The following is a 17,178-nucleotide window of genomic DNA, read 5'->3' as shown; positions in this document are numbered from 1 at the left end:
CTTTCCTGTGGTTGTGCCATGCATTGATTTGAATCCTAATAGCTCCTCCGTAACACACAGATTTGAGTCCACTCCACGGATGAAGACTGACAGCTGAGCAGTATCAGATGCGTCGCAGCTCTCATCCACAGCGAGGGAGAACGCAACAAAATCTTTTCCCTTTTCCATCAGCTGATCATACAGATTGGTGGCAAGATCACATGTGCGATCAGCTACTGTGTTCCTGCTCAGGCTCACGTTTGAAAATGCTTGTTTTTTCTCTGGGCATACGAGGTCACAAACCTTCATGCACTTTTTCATGAACTCTCCCTCATTAAAGGGCCGGGCTGATTTTGCGATCTCTGCTGCCACTATATAACTAGCCTTTACAGCAGCCTCGCTTTGTGATGTGGCTTTTTTAAACATATTCTGTTGTGAAACCAAACTTCTTTTCATCTCCTCTACTTTCTGGCTCCTTTGAGTCATGTCCAGGTCCTTGTATTTGTCATGGTGTTTCGTTTCATAGTGTCGTCTAATGTTGTACTCCTTACTTACAGCCACGTTGACTCCACAAACAAGACAAACAGCCTCCCACTTGTCCAGAAAGCTCCTGTTTTCTGCCTTTCTTTTCACCATTTTTGGGAAGGCTTAGCTCGCTGACAGTTGTAGCGTCTATGTTGCTATGACTACTGTCACAGAGGAGAGAGCGTTTCTGGGTCCTGTCCTGATTGGCGCGCGAAAACAGCAGAGCATTATGGGATTCGTAGTATTAGTGGTGAATGCGCTGTATAATACCGGCGGGCCAGCTCTAGTAGTAATTTGGTATTGTCTCGCGGGCCAAATATAATTACCCCGCGGGCCAAATTTGGCCCACGGGCCAGAGTTTGACACCCATGTTCTAAACTGTCGAGAATAGACCCAAACTTATGCAGTTATTTCGGCATGAAACAAAACAGGAAGTTCTAGCAGTTAATCAAACTAGCCTACATCACTGCAGTTTACAGCGTAGTAGACAGTAAGTGTGTATTCACTTGATAACAATAATATATTTCTCATTGCACTGGTGTTGTAGCCCAGGGAGAATTATTTTATTGTCTAAAAACGTAGCCCTAGGCCTTTGAAATAGTGGAGTGTTGCATGTGTGGGGACAACAGAGCACGGCATGGAGGAACAGACTGATCTGCCATTTCATAATCTGTTAAACGTTTTTTTTAATTGCACTTTGTCAGGTAAATATTTAAACTATAGCCCTAATATCTAGCTAATAAACTCAGGAAAAAAGAAACGTCCTCTCACTGTTAACTGCGTTTATTTTCAGGAAACTTAACGTGTAAATATTTGTATGAACATAACAAGATTCAACAACTGAGAGATAAAGTTCCCGGACATTTCTGGGGGGAATGGTCCTAGCCCTCACCCTCTGATCCAACAGGTCCCAGACCTGCTCAATGGGATTGAGATCCGGGCTCTTCGCTGGTCATGGCAGAACACTGCCATTTCTGTCTTGTAGGAAATCACTCACAGAACGAGCAGTATGGTTGGTGGCATTGTTATGCTGGAGGGTCATGTCAGGATGAGCCTGCAGGAAGGGTACCACATGAGGGAGGAGGATGTCTTCCCTGTAACGCACAGCGTTGAGATTGCCTGAAATGACAACAACCTCAGTCCGATGATGCTGTGACGCACCGCCCCAGACCATGACGAATCCTCGTTCCTGGTGTAACTCGGGCAGTTGTTGTTGCCATCCTGTCCCTTACCTGCTGGTGTGATGTTTGGATGCACCAATCCTGTGCAGGTGTTGTTACACGTGGTCTACCACTGTGAGGACGATCAGCTGTCCATCCTGTCTCCCTGTAGCGCTGTCTTAGGGGTATCACATTGCAATTTATTGCCCTGGCCACATCGGCAGTCCTCATGCCTCCTTGCAGCATGCCTAAGGTTCATGCAGATGAGCAGGGACCCTGGGCATCTTTCCTTTGGTGTTTTTAAGAGTCAGTAGAAAGGCCTCTTTAGTGTCCTAAGTTTTCATAACTTGACCTTAGTTGCCTACAGTCTGTGAGCAGTTGTTGTCTTAACGACTGTTCCACAGGTGCATGTTCATTCATTGTTTATAGTTTATTGAACAAGCATGGGAAACAGTGTTTAAACCCTTTACAATGAAGATCTGTGAAGTTATTTGGATTTTAATGAATGATCTTTGAAAGACAGGGTCCTGAAGAAGGGACGTTTATTTTTTTGCTGAGTTTATTTAGATTCTTACTTCGGTCTCAACGTCAACAGTGAAGAGGCAACTCTGATCAATTTGATGTTATTTTAATGTACAAAAACAAGGACATTTCTAAGTGACCCCAAACTTTTGAACGGTAGTGTAGATCTGGATGCCTTGTAAGGATCCGACGGCGAGTGGGTAATCTGCCTTTACCGTTGATACTATTAGCCAACGTACAATCACTGGAAAATAAAATAGACAAACTACGAGCACATATATCCTACCAACGGGACATTAAAAACTGTAATGTCTTATGTTTCACCGAGTCGTGGCTGAATGACGACATGAATAACATACAGCTGGCGGGTTTCATATTTTTTTGGCAGGATAGAACAGGGGTGAAGGTCTATGTATATTTGTTAACAAAAGCTGGTGCACGTAATCTAAGGAAGTCTCAAAGTTTTGCTCTCCTGAGGTAGAGTACCTCATGATAAGCGTTAGACCAAACTATTTACCAAGAGAGTTTTCATCTATATTCTTCGTAGCTGTCTATTTACCACCACAAACAGATGCTGGCACTAAGACCACACTCAATGAGCTGTTTACGGCCATAAGCAAACAAGTATATTCTCATCCACAGTCTGCACTCCTAATGGCCGGGGACTTTAATGCATGGAAACTTAAAATCAGTTTTATCTCATTTCTACCAGCATGTTAAATGTGCAACCTGAGGGAAAAAACTCTAGACCACCTTTACTCCACACACAGAGATGAGTACAAAGCTATTCTTCGCCCTCCATTTGGAAAATCTGATCATAATTCTATCCTGCTGATTCCTGCTTACAAGTAAAAACTAAAGCAGGACGCACCAGTGACTCGGTCAATAAAAAAGTGGTCAGATGAAGCAGATGCTAAGCTACATGACTGTTTTGCTAGCACAGACTGAAATTCGTTCCGTGATTCTTCTGATGGCATTGAGTAGTACATCACATCAGTCACTGTCTTCATCAGTAAATGCATCTATGACATCATCCCCACAGTGACTGTACGTACATACCCCAACCAGAAGCCATGGATTACAGGCAACATCCGCACTGAGAGCTGCCACTTTCAAGTAACAGGACTCTAACCTGGAAGCTTCTTAGAAATCAAGGCTTGCAAACTATTACAGACTACAAAGGGAAGCACAGCCATGAGCTGCCCAGTGACACGAGCCTACCACACGAGCTAAATTACTTCTAAGCTCGCTTCGAGGCAAGTAACACTGAAACATGAATGAGAGCATCAGCTGTTCCAGGTGACTGTGGGATCACGCTTTCCATGGCCGATTTCTGGGATATTGTCCTAGTCATAGACTGTTCTCTCTGTTACCACACAGCAAGCAGTACCGGAGCGCCAAGTCTAGGTCCAAAATACCTCTTAACAGCTTCTACCCCCAAGCCATAAGACTCCTGAACAGCTAATCAAATGGCTACCTAGACTATTTGCATTGCACCCCCCCTCTCTTTTATGCTGCTGCTATTCTCTGTTTATTATCTATGCATAGTCACTTTAACTCTACCTACATGTACATATTACCTCAATTACCTTGACTAACCGGTGCCCCCACACATTAACTCTGTACCTGTACCCCCTGTAAATAGCCTCGCTATTGTTATGTTACTGCTGCTCTTTAGTTATATGTTACTGTTATTTTTTATTTATCTATTTTTTCCTTAACACTTACTTTTTCATAAAACTGCATTGTTTAAATTGTAAATCAAGTTTATAAATTGCTTGGCTGGGCTGATGAGACAGTGGATTGCACAGTCAGATGGAACAGAGTAAATAGGTATTTTAACATAATAGATTTAGGTCGGTGGTAACTTGTGGAATAGACACAGGCTGGAATGCGGTTTTAACCAATCAGCATTCAGGATTAGACCCACCCATGATATAATTAGCTCAACAGATATTTGGGGCTTTTAACAATCGTGGTTGCCATGGAGGTACAGCATCACTGAAATGCAATGCCAGCAAACTGAGCAAGAGGGAGAGAAAGATGATAGAAAGAGAGAATACAGAATTTCCTCAAAACATAGGATTTGTGGACCCGAGGGAGAGTGAAGTAAAGCTATGGAAATAATCACCTAAAGCCCCAAACACAACACCCACGCACGCATTGATGCACAATGACAGAGCACAGTTTGTGTATGTGTATGTGTGTGTGTGTGAGAGAGAGAGAAAGAGAGAGAGTTATATAACATCCATTGATTTAGTGTTCGGTGGATAGATAGGACCGTGGGAGGGGCTGGAGTGGAGGTTGAAATCCATTCAGTTCCTGCTGTCAGAATGAATTTGTTGCAGTTCCACCAGAACTTGTTCATACTATACAGCATATAGTACACTCTTTGGTGTTCTATGTATAACCTTTCAGTTCATTGGACAATCATTAAATAACCCTTTGCTAAAAAAGGTTCTATATACAGTATGTATCCCAGTGAAGGCATAGAACCTTGAGGGTTCTATCCCTAACCCAGAGTGTAATGTAGATTTTAACAATAGCTAATAAAAACAAACCCAGTCACATCAAACTCTGAAATTACAGTTAACTCCGAGGTTGGAGTGGCAAACAGCAAGCTTCATACAAACTTGGCTGTTGCAAGCTAAATGCTAGCTAGAAACAAAAGGAAATAATGTGTTTATTAAAATCTTACACTTTTACATAAAACCTTTTTGTATATATAAAACCTTTTGAGCCAATCAAAATTGAACTGCCATTCTGATTAAAAAAACAACTGCCATTCTGATTAAAAAAACAACTGCCATTCCTGCATGACGATGCAGGACGATGGTTGAACTTGCAAATAGTGTACCAATAAGCACATACTTTTGCTTACCTTCAATTTATTAAGGTAAGCAAAATTGATTATTTAATTCAAATATATGAAGCCAAAGTCTGATAAACTATAGCTAGGCTGTAACGGGATTCTTCCTGGGAAGGAGAGGCGGACCAAAATGCAGCGTGGTTATAATTCATGGTTCTTTAATAATGAAACTATACATGAATAAACTACAAAACAAGAAATGTGAAAACCCGAAACAGTCCCGTGTGGTACAAACACTGACACAGGAGACAACCACCCATAAAACCCAACACAAAACAGGCTACCTAAATATGGTTCCCAATCAGAGACAATGACTAACACCTGCCTCTTATTGAGAACCATATCAGGACCAAACACAGAAACAGACAAACTAGACATCCAACATAGAAAGCCCACTCAGATCACACCCTGACCAAACAAAACATAGAAACATACAAAGCAAACTATGGTCAGGGTGTGACAGTACCCCCCCCCCCAAGGTGCGGACTTCGGCCGCAAAACCTGAACCTATTGGGGAGGGTCTGGGTGGGCATCTGTCCGCGGTGGTGGCTCTGGTGCTGGACGTAGCCCCCACTTCACCATAGTCTTAGTCCGCCTTATTGTCCGCCTCCATGGCCTCCTAACCACGGTGACCCTTCTAAATGACCCCACTGGACTTAGGGGCAGCTCGGGACAGGGGGGCAGCTCGGGACAGGGGGGCAGCTCGGGACAGAGGGGCAGCTCGGGACAGAGGGGCAGCTCGGGACAGGGGGGCAGCTCGGGACAGAGGGGCAGCTCGGGACAGAGGGGTAGCTCCATACTGGCTGACGACTCTGGCAGATCCTGGCTGACTGGCGGCTCTGGCAGATCCTGGCTGAATGGCGGCTCTGGCAGATCCTGGCTGAATGGCGGCTCTGGCAGATCCTGGCTGACTGGCAGCTCCTGGCTGACTGGCGGCACTGGCGGCTCCTGGCTGAATGGCGGCTCTGGCAGATCCTGGCTGACTGGCGGCTCCTGGCTGACTGGCGGCTCCTGGCTGACTGGCGGCACTGGCGGCTCCTGGCTGACTGGCGGCACTGGCGGCTCCTGGCAGACTTGTGGCACTGGCGGCTCCTTGCAGACTGGCGGCTCTGATGGCGCTGGGCAGACGGGTAGCTCAGGCGGCGCTGGGAAGACTGGAGACTCCGGTAGTGCTGGAGAGGAGGAAAGCTCTGTCTGCGCTGGACAGGCGGGAGACTCCGGCAGCGCTGCAGAGGAGGAAAGCTCTGGCAGCGCCGGACAGGCGGGAGACTCCGGCAGCGCTGGACAGGCGGGAGACTCCGGCAGCGCTGGAGAGGAGGAAGGCTCTGGCAGCGCTGGACGGAGGAGCTCTGGCGCCTCTGGACTGAGGGGCAGAAGCTCTGGCAGCGCCGGACAGGCGGGAGACTCCGGCAGCGCTGGAGAGAAGGAAGGCTCCGGCAGCGCTGGACAGACGAGGCGCACTGTAGGCCTGGTGCGTGGTGCCGGCACTGGTGGTACTGGGCCGAGGACACACACCTCAGGGCGAGTGCGGGGAGCTGCCACCGGAGGGCTGATGCGTGGAGGTGGTAGCGGATAGACCGGACCGTGCAGGCGCACTCGAGCTCTTGAGCACCGAGCCTGCCCAACCTTACCTGGTTGAATGCTCCCGGTCGCCCTGCCAGTGCGGCGAGATGGAATAGCCCGCACTGGGCTGTGCAGGCGAACCGGGGACACCATGCGCAAGGCTGGTGCCATGTACGCCGACCCAAGGAGACGCACTGGAGACCAGATGCGTAGAGCCGGCTTCATGACACTTGGCTCGATGCCCACTCTAGCCCGGCCGATATGAGGAGCTGGTATGTACCGCACCGGGCTATGCACCCGCACTGGGGACACCGTGCACTCCACAGCATAACACAGTGCCTGCCCAGTCTCTCTCGCCCTCCGGTAAGCACCGGAAGTTGGCTCAGGTCTCCTAGCTGGCTTCGCCAAGACATTTTTGGGGCTGCCTCTCGGGCTTCCTTGCCAGCCGTGTTCCCTCATATCGCTGGCTCCTCTCTCCGGCTGCCTCTGCTCTCCTAGCTGCCTCCACCTGTTCCCATGGAAGGCGATCCTTTCCCGCCAGGATCTCCTCCCATGTGTAGCAACCCTTGCCGTCCAATACATCATCCCATGTCCATTCCTCCTTGCGCTGCTCCTGCTTCCGCTGCCTGTCACCACGCCGCTTGGTCCTGTTGTGGTGGGTGGTTCTGTAACGGGATTCTTCCTGGGAAGGAGAGGCGGACCAAAATGCAGCGTGGTTATAATTCATGGTTCTTTAATAATGAAACTATACATGAATAAACTACAAAACAAGAAACGTGAAAACCCGAAACAGTCCCGTATGGTACAAACACTGACACAGGAGACAACCACCCACAAAACCCAACACAAAACAGGCTACCTAAATATGGTTCCCAATCAGAGACAATGACTAACACCTGCCTCTGATTGAGAACCATATCAGGCCCAAACACAGAAACAGACAAACTAGACATCCAACATAGAATGCCCACTCAGATCACACCCTGACCAAACAAAACATAGAAACATACAAAGCAAACTATGGTCAGGGTGTGACATAGGCTAGATAGATATGGTTTAATTAGAATTTGAGCACCGTTTGTGAGCTAGCTAGCCTACTTAATGAGACACTTTACAAGCTAGCTAGCTAACTCTTATAAATAAATGTTGTTTTTTATTATGAAATATGCCAAATAGAGCTAAAGACCCATCGTGACATTGGCAATTAGCTAATTATTACTTTTATTTCAGTATTTCAGTATGGAGTCAGATTTATATAAATTTGTAAACATTTCTAAAAACCAGTTTTCGCTTTGTCATTATTGGATATTGTGTGTAGATTGATGAAGAAAAAATGAATGTAATCGATTTTAGAATAAGGTTGTAATGTAACAAAATGTGGAAAAGGTCAAGCGGTCTGAATACTTCCCAAATGTGATGTGTCTGCAGGGCATTTTGTCTTCATTTTGGCAAATTAACTCATGCTTACTTCTGGAGATGTTCTTCTTCTTCTCAGGAACAAGCCAGGCAACAACCCATACTCAGACAGACAGAATAGGTACAAAGATTGACGTGGGACATCAAATCAAATCATGGGGCGGCAGGGTAACCTAGTGGTTAGAGCGTTAGACTAGTAACCGAAAGGTTGCAAGTTCGAATCCCCGAGCTGACAAGGTACAAATCTGTCTTTCTGCCCCTGAACAGGCAGTTAACCCACTGTTCAGGGGGTCATTGAAAATAAGAATTTGTTCTTAACTGACTTGCCTAGTAAAAAAATAAAATAAAAATATTTGAAAAAATAAGTTATTTGTCACATGAGTTGAATTACAACAGGTGTAGACTTCATAAATGACACCATACAGGATTCTATATGGAACCAATTTTGGTTCAGTGAAGAATAAACCTTGGATAGTCCAAGTCGGTATTAGATAGAAAGCTAGCTGCCTGTAACCTTTGGTTACCTAGGTTACCCCATAGTCAATTACAAAACTACAGTGCCTTGCGAAAGTATTCGGCCCGCTTGAACTTTGCGACCTTTTGCCACATTTCAGGCTTCAAACATAAAGATATAAAACTGTATTTTTTTGTGAAGAATCAACAACAAGTGGGACACAATCATGAAGTGGAACGACATTTATTGGATATTTCAAACTTTTTTAACACATCAAAAATTGAAAAATTTGGTGTGCAAAATAGAAAAACGTCATACTCATGCTCCTTTTCATGACGGTGCTAGCAACCACATGAGCGAGTGAGTGCTAGTACCGACCGGAACATTAAGCCAGCCAAGACAAACACAAACAAACAGACTATACAGTTACAAGTAGTGAGTGAAGTTACGACTTTACTAAACAAGTTATATACCTGTGATGAAATATTTTCCATACAGTAGCTATTTGGACACCAGGTCCCCTCATTTCCCACTCTCCCACACCGAATAGCGTGCCACAGGGCTCTACTCACAGGCTCTTTTTTCCCATGTGGGAGCATTGAGAACCATAGGGTTTTGGACTTGGTTACATGTACATTGAACAACACCGTAGCTTTTCAGGCATTGTTTTGTTATTTCTGTATAACTAAAAATCGACAACGAAGTTGGCTCTTTTACAATAGGTTCAATGGGAAAGAATGTTTATTTTCCCAAATTTGTGGTCATGGTCAAGGGTAATTCCTTCTTATGATGTGAATATTGACTGAGTTTTAAAGAACTCTTATAAAATATAACTTTTTGGGGTTCCATACATGAAGCAAGTGATATAGAACCCTTTTTGATTCTATAAGTAATGTTTTTTTTCTAAGAGTCTGTACAATACAACACACATACCCACACAATCACAAACATACACACACATACACACCCACACATTTTTTATATCAAAATGACAGACACACTAGGTCTGTTAGAAGTACACACACTACACACCACACACTTAAGCAAATGCATTCACACACAATAAATATGTTTTGCCATAGTCTGATTGGTGTGAGCACAAAGTGTGTTGATTCATAGGCCAGGCCTGTCTCTATCTCATTCGAACACATTTCCCTTGTGAAATCAGCCCACTGCCAAGCCCACAGGCAAACAGGACCTCTCTCTCTCTCTCTTTCTCTCTCTCTCTGTGAGTGTGCATGTGTGTGAGAGAGAAAGGATAGAGCAAGAGAGAGAGAGAGATAGAGAGAGAGAGAGAGAGTGTGTGTGAGTGACTGAGTGAGTGAGCAAGAGAGTGAGAGAGAGGAAGTGCAAAGGTAGAGAAATGAGAAACTGTGAATAAGTGTTAGAATAGGTGGTGTGTGCGTGTGTGAGAAAGACTGGGAGATGGCAAGTGGGTGCTTCTGTGTAGGGGGAGATTATGCAAGAAGATAGTGTGAGAACTGTGTGTATTGATGCAAGAAATGAGTACAGAGAGCAGTACAGTGTATGAGTATTCCACATCACACACAATCCTTTCGTAGTCTGCAGAGACCTTCTTTTTGTGCCCAATTAGTTTCCCCTCTCTCTCATACCAGCAAAATGATAGCAAGAATACAGTTCATTTGTTCACAATTCATCTGTCCATTGCAATGGCAATCCACGGACTGGATTCATCCCCCTTGGTGTTTTTCCTATTTTGTTGCATTACAACCTGTAATTTAAATGGACTTTTATTTGTATTTCATGTAATAGTCCAAATTGGTGAAGTGAAATGAAAAAAAATCTAAACAGAAAAGTGCATATGTATTCACCCCCTTTGCTATGAAGCCCCCAAATAAGATCTGGTGCAACCAATTCGCTTCAGTCACATAATTAGTTAAATAAAGTCAATCTGTGTGCAATCTAAGTGTCACATGATCTGTCACATGATCTCAGTATATATACACCTGTTCAGAAAAGCCCCAGAGTCTGCAACACGAATAAGCAAAGGGCACCACCAAGCAAGTGGCACCATGAAGACCAAGGAGCTCTCCAAACAGGTTAGGAACAAAGGTGTGCAAAAGTACAGATCAGGGTTGGGTTATAAAAAAATATCAGAAACTTCGAACATCCCACGGAGCACCATTAAATCCAATATAAAAAAATAGAAAGAATAAGGCACCACAACAAACCTGCCAAGAGAGGGCTGCCCACCAAAACTCACGGACCAGGCAAGGAGGGAAATAATCAGAGAGGCAACAAAGAGACCAAAGATAACCCTGAAGGAGCTGCAAAGCTCCACAGCGGAGATTGGAGTATCTGTCCATAGGACCACTTTAAGCCGTACACTCTGCAGTGCTGGGTTTATGGAAGAGTGTCCAGAAAAAAAGCCATTGCTTAAAGAAAAAAATAAGCAAACACGTTTGGTGTTCGCCGAAAGACATGTGGGAGACTCCCCAAACATATGGAAAAGGGTACTCTGGCCAGATGTGACTGAAATTGAGAGTTTTGGCCATCAAGGAAAACACTATGTCTGGCGCAAACTCAACACCTCCCATCACCCCGAGAACACCATCCCCCCCAGTGAAGCATGGTGGTGGCAGCATCATGCTGTGGGGATGTTTTTCATCGGCAGGGGCTGGGACACTGGTCAGAATTAAAGGAATGATGGATGGAGCTAAATACAGGGCCATTCTTGAGGAAAACCTGTTTCAGTCTTCCAGAGATTTGAGACTGGGATGGGGGTTCACCTTCCAGCAGAACAATGACCCTAAGCATACTGCTAATGCAACACTTGAGTGGTTTAAGGGGAAACATGTAAATGTCTTGGAATGGCCTAGTCAAAACCCAGACCTCAATCCAACTGTGAATCTGTGGTATGATTTAAAGATTGCTGTACACCAGCGGAACCCATCCAACTTGAAAGAGCTAGAGCAGTTTTGCCTTGAAGAATGAGGAAAAATCCCAGTGGCACTTGCAATTGTAATTGCTGCAAAAAGTGGCTCTACAAAGTATTGAATTTGGGGGGGCTGGCGGGGAGAGGTGAATAGTTATGCACGCTCAAGTTATCTTATTTTTTTGTTTGTTTCACAATGAAACATATTTTGCATCTTCAAAGTGGTAGGTATGATGTGTAGATCAAATGATACAAACGCCCCCCCCCCCCCCCCCAAAAAACGATTTCAATTCCAGGTTGTAAGGCATCAAAATAGGAAAAATGCCAAGGGGGTGAATACTTTTGAAAGCCACTGTACCACCTAATCCTCCCCAGCTTCCAATGGCTCATTCACCCCCCTCTCCGTTGTAACTATTCCCCAGGTTGCTGCTGTGTTCTCAGTCAACTTACCTGGTAAAATAAGGGTTAAAAAAATAATTTAAAAAATGCCTAAACTTAAACTGAAAGCTGACTGTTATAGAGCCCCACAGTGGACGCGTCATAACACCCATAAAACCCAAATAAATGGCATGGAGTTGACGCAATCCAATAGTATAACTAACTTTGATTTTGGGGTGAACTGTCACTTTAAGGGTTCTATCAACCAGTGATCAATGCAGAAAATATAAGTGTTCATTGAAACACATACTTTGCTTAACAACAACAGCTAAGATAATATCACAGTGTGTCTTTATCAGTTAAATATTTACCTTGAGTCCATAAACCAATGTCCAAATGCCCACGTTGTAACAAACATATCAATTGCTATTATACTGCTTCAAAATATCACCTCCTATCCACATTCATCTTATGTATCAGTCAGTTAGTGCATGTTTATATTACCTGTGTGTATATACATAGTGGTCTCTCTAGGCTCCCTACTCTTTTACGATCCTATGTTATTTATTCTGGCGAAATGTTCACATGCTATATGAAAAAGCAATAATTTATTATATTTTTCTGTCCGCTTTTGTATATAATCTAGATCATACATTCGATTGTACTAGGTACTGATTTATAGATTTTCTGATGTATTTTCTTGCTTGACAAATCTAATTGTTCTTGAAATAGAAGCCAGGCTGAAGCTCCACTGACCTAGCATGGCTGATTACACAGACAAAACAAAGCTACCTTAATCCCATAAAGATAACAGACTCATTCCAAGATGTGGGGATGATGATGTATTGATGAGATACTCACAACAGACATAATAGGGATCAATTCTCCAAAGATAGAGGGATCTGTCAAGGCAAAGTGGTGACTGGTGAAGCAGAAGGGTGAAGAGGTGATAATGTACGAGTAAATAGGTATTACATGACACTATAATAATAAACATCTAATAATTTATCGCTGTAACTAGATATAAGGGAGAGGAGGGGAGAACAAATAGACCATATGTGATTGAAACTTCTTCTTCTTCTTTTTGGATTCTAACTGCCATTGTGTGGCTTTTTCTACATTGATTTTTCACTTATGACTGACTACATTCTTGACTGGGGCATCATGTGAGTCATGTGACCAGTATCATGTGACTCACCAGTGTTCAGTACTTTGGGTAGGATGGAGAAAGGCAGAAAGCAGAGGAATTCACTCCAGCACACACACAGTAAGTAAACAAACATTCATTGCTTCTCTATTAGAAAAAATGTGAATTGTAATTTCAGTTTACTTCCTTGATTGACCTAATTGAAATGCAATGACCTTACCCTGATACACAGTAATTAAACTGGCATTAGAGTAGTCCATGGCATGGACTAAATCTGGAATTGTATAGAGATGAGGTACAAATGTATTTGACAGGGACTCCAATGGTAGATCATGGAGCTTGCTACGCCAGGATAGTGGGTTTGATTCCCGGGACCACCCATACTTAATGTATGCATGCATGACTTTAAGTTGCTTTGGATAAAAACATCTGCTAAATTGCATATATTATATTATACAGTATATTACTATATATTTTAACATACATGGCACCAGATGTTAACTAAAAAGGTTGTTTTCATCTGCAACATTGTCCAATAACGTTCTCTTTCATAATTTGCTCATATTCCCTCTTTACTGTTTTGCAGCGTGTCTGAGGAATTTCAGAAGAAACAATGATGAATCAATAGGATTGACAAAACTGTGTGTAGTAGACTAAGATTAAGCTAAACCTTGTGAAAATGAATAATTAACATGGTAACACACACTGACATGTTCACAATCTTAACACATACTATTGTTTTAAAGATACAGATTTGGAGTAGAGTGCTTGACAATAGCGAAATTGCTGGGATCTGGCTTCTGTTTGGTTAAGATTTAGACTTCAAAATAAATAAAAGACAGAAAATATGTGAATTTCCCTGGAGTGTGTGCCACCGTCCTTATCATAAATAAAGCTTAAAGATACACACACAATTCATACGTTACGAGATATACAGTGCCTTGCATAAGTATTTAGAGCCCTTGCATTTCTTCACATTTTATTGTGTTACAAAGTGGGATTCAAATAGATTTAATTTCAATCTTAATTAAAATAGGCTTGCCACCTGGAAGCACTTATTTCTGGACATGAAGTACAAACAACAACAAATACAAATCAATGTTTTAACGTAATGTTATTTGCTTTGGTAGTTACAACACATTTAGCACATTTCGTTTGGGTTAGCAAAATCAAAGAAAGTCTATTTATTGTTATCATTACTAATAATCAAAGTCCAAAGATAGAGGCCACTCAACTGTATTATCATAATTAGAGCTAGGGTCTGCTAAACTACTGTATGACCCCAGACCGACCCATCATGGTGCAGTTGTTCCAGGACCTCATCAGTTCTGCTGCGCTCAGCTCCTGCCAGCTGATGAAGTTGTGAAAGGGAACTCCCGTTTTCATGTGTGTGTGTGTAAGAGAGATGTAGAAAAAGAAAGAGAGAGGTGTGGGGTGGGATATCAACAGGTACACGCATACTGTAATTATTCAGTCCTGGTGATCAACAAGGGCCTGTGTGAATGCAGGCTTTTTTCCCAGCCAAGCAGTAGCACACTTGATTCTACTACTCAACTAACCGTAGTCTGGGTATTGCCTGTGCTGGAACACTACTAAATACTGCAATCATAAACCAGCCCTTGCAGGGTGAGACTGCCCACCACTGCTGTACAGTACATGCAAAGTGTACATCTACTGTACTCCCTACATTGTACATTATTCTCAGCCTACCTGTCCCATGTGGTGAAGGTGCATCTCTAGGTGCGTCTCCACGACAGCGTGGCCATGCACACCTCCAGCTCAATCATCAAGTTTGCGGACGACACTACAGTGGTAGGCTTGATTACCAACAACGACGAGACGGCCTACAGGGAGGAGGTGAGGGCCCTCGGAGTGTGGTGTCAGGAAAATAACCTCACACTCAACGTCAACAAAACTAAGGAGATGATTGTGGACTTCAGGAAACAACAGAGGGAGCACCCCTCTATCCACATCAATGGGACAGTAGTGGAGAGGGTAGTAAGTTAAGTTCCTCGGCGTACACATCACAGACAAACTGAATAGGTCCACCCACACAGACGGCATCGTGAAGAAGGCGCAGCAGCGCCTATTCAACCTCAGGAGGCTGAAGAAATTCGGCTTGTCACCAAAAGCACACAAACTTCTACAGATGCACAATCGAGAGCATCCTGGCGGGCTGTATCACCGCCTGGTACGGCAACTGCTCCGCCCACAACCGTAAGGCTCTCCAGAGGGTAGTGAGGTCTGCACAACGCATCACCGGGGGCAAACTACCTGCCCTCCAGGACACCTGCACCACCCGATGTCACAGGAAGGCCATAAAGATCATCAAGGACAAGAACCACCCGAGCCACTGCCTGTTGACCCCGCTATCATCCAGAAGGCGAGGTCCGTACAGGTGCATCAAAGCAGGGACCGAGAGACTGAAAAACAGCTTCTATCTCAAGGCCATCAGACTGTTAAACAGCCACCACTAACATTGAGTGGCTGCTGCCAACACACTGACTCAACTCCAGCCACTTTAATAATGGGAATTGATGGAAATTGATGTAAAATATATCACTAGCTACTTTAAACAATGCTATTTAATGTAATGTTTACATACCCTACATTACTCATCTCATATGTATATACTGTACTCGATACCATCTACTGCATCTTGCCTATGCCGTTCTGTACCATCACTCATTCATATATCTTTACGCACATATTCTTTATCCCTTTACACTTGTGTGTATAAGGTAGTAGTTTTGGAATTGTTAGGTTAGATTACTCGTTGGTTATTACTGCATTGTCGGAACTAGAAGCACAACCATTTCGCTACACTCACATTAACATCTGCTAACCATGTGTATGTGACAAATAAATTTGATTTGAAGGTGCATCTCTAGGTGGAGATGCACAGGGCCTCCATCTGACACATATGTAAACCTGAATCAACAACAACAACCAGGGAAAGACAGAGAGAGAGAGAACATACACATTATTTACATCAGTAAGTGTGCATTTGTGTGTTTATGGCAGAAGTGACACAGAGAAATAGGGATTCCCATCCCAAAATCAACCCCTGGCCCACCAACCTCAACAAAAATCTGTACACCTTGCAACTCTCCAGAGCCCGAATTGTCTACCCTGCCCTAGCGCAACCTCCACAGAAACACACACATAAACACCCCAAGGGTTTGGAAGCCACGGTCAACCATATTGCGGTGCCCCTGGAGCAATTTTAGGGGCCTAGCTCAAGGGTAAACATGAGTACAACGTCTAGAATCCCACCAAATTCATTTCTGTCAGAACTGATGAACTGGTTGCTTTTATATCCAATGCAGTGACCCTACCTATAGAAATACTGTACCTATCTGGTTCCTTGTCACCACCGAAAAGGGTATAGAACCTAGGGTTATTTTAGGACCAGGCCATAAATAGGATTAGGAAAATCGTCCCATCAGCAGTGCTTGACTTCACACCGGAACTGAGTTCCGAAACCTCACATTTTCTACCGGCACCCAATATGAGAACAGGCATCTATTTCAGTCCACTGCCTATCAGCAGTGTGTGTGAGAGACTGAAACACTAACTGACATTTGTATGTCTTAACGGTCAGTATTGAAGAGAAAAGATTAGGCCTAGTTCTCTTTACGGGCCCTTTATCACAGTTGCACAACTCCAATCCATGTTTCTTCCTCACTCTTTTACCGGACTTACACTGTAAAGCCTACCCAAACCAAACTGTCCTGGCTCAGATGTTTTATTTTTTACGTTGCTGTTTCTAGTACGGTTCCAGCAACTATGGTGGATCTGTAACCTGGCCAGCCCAGTAGAGCTCGAGCTCTCCGTTTGGCCCAGTAGTGTAAAAAGGGTGTAGGTGATCATTTAATGTCAATGATTGGCTAGGGAGATCTCAAACACCTCTATAACTCAGTCTCTGATTCGCCTATTAGCCAAGAACAAAAAACAGAGACAGTGCAGCCCTAGAGGACTGGAACTATATCAGTCAGTGCATTCAGAAAGTATTCAGACCCCTTGACTTTTTCCACATTTTGTTACATTACAGCCTTATTCTAAAATTGATTAAATTGGATTAATACCCACAATACCCCATTGTTTGGTTGTCCTTCTGGAACGTTTTCCCATTCCCACAGAGGAACTCTGGAGCTCTGTCAGAGTGACTATCGGGTTCTTGGTTCTAGGCCCTTCGCCCTCGATTGCTCAGTTTGGCCGGGCGGCCAGCTCTAGGAAGAGTCTTGGTGGTTCAAAACTTCTTAAATT

The sequence above is a fragment of the Oncorhynchus nerka genome, linkage group LG9b (assembly GCF_034236695.1).
Source record: "Oncorhynchus nerka isolate Pitt River linkage group LG9b, Oner_Uvic_2.0, whole genome shotgun sequence".
Classification (NCBI taxonomy): domain Eukaryota; kingdom Metazoa; phylum Chordata; class Actinopteri; order Salmoniformes; family Salmonidae; genus Oncorhynchus; species Oncorhynchus nerka.
This window is presented reverse-complemented; position numbering follows the sequence as displayed.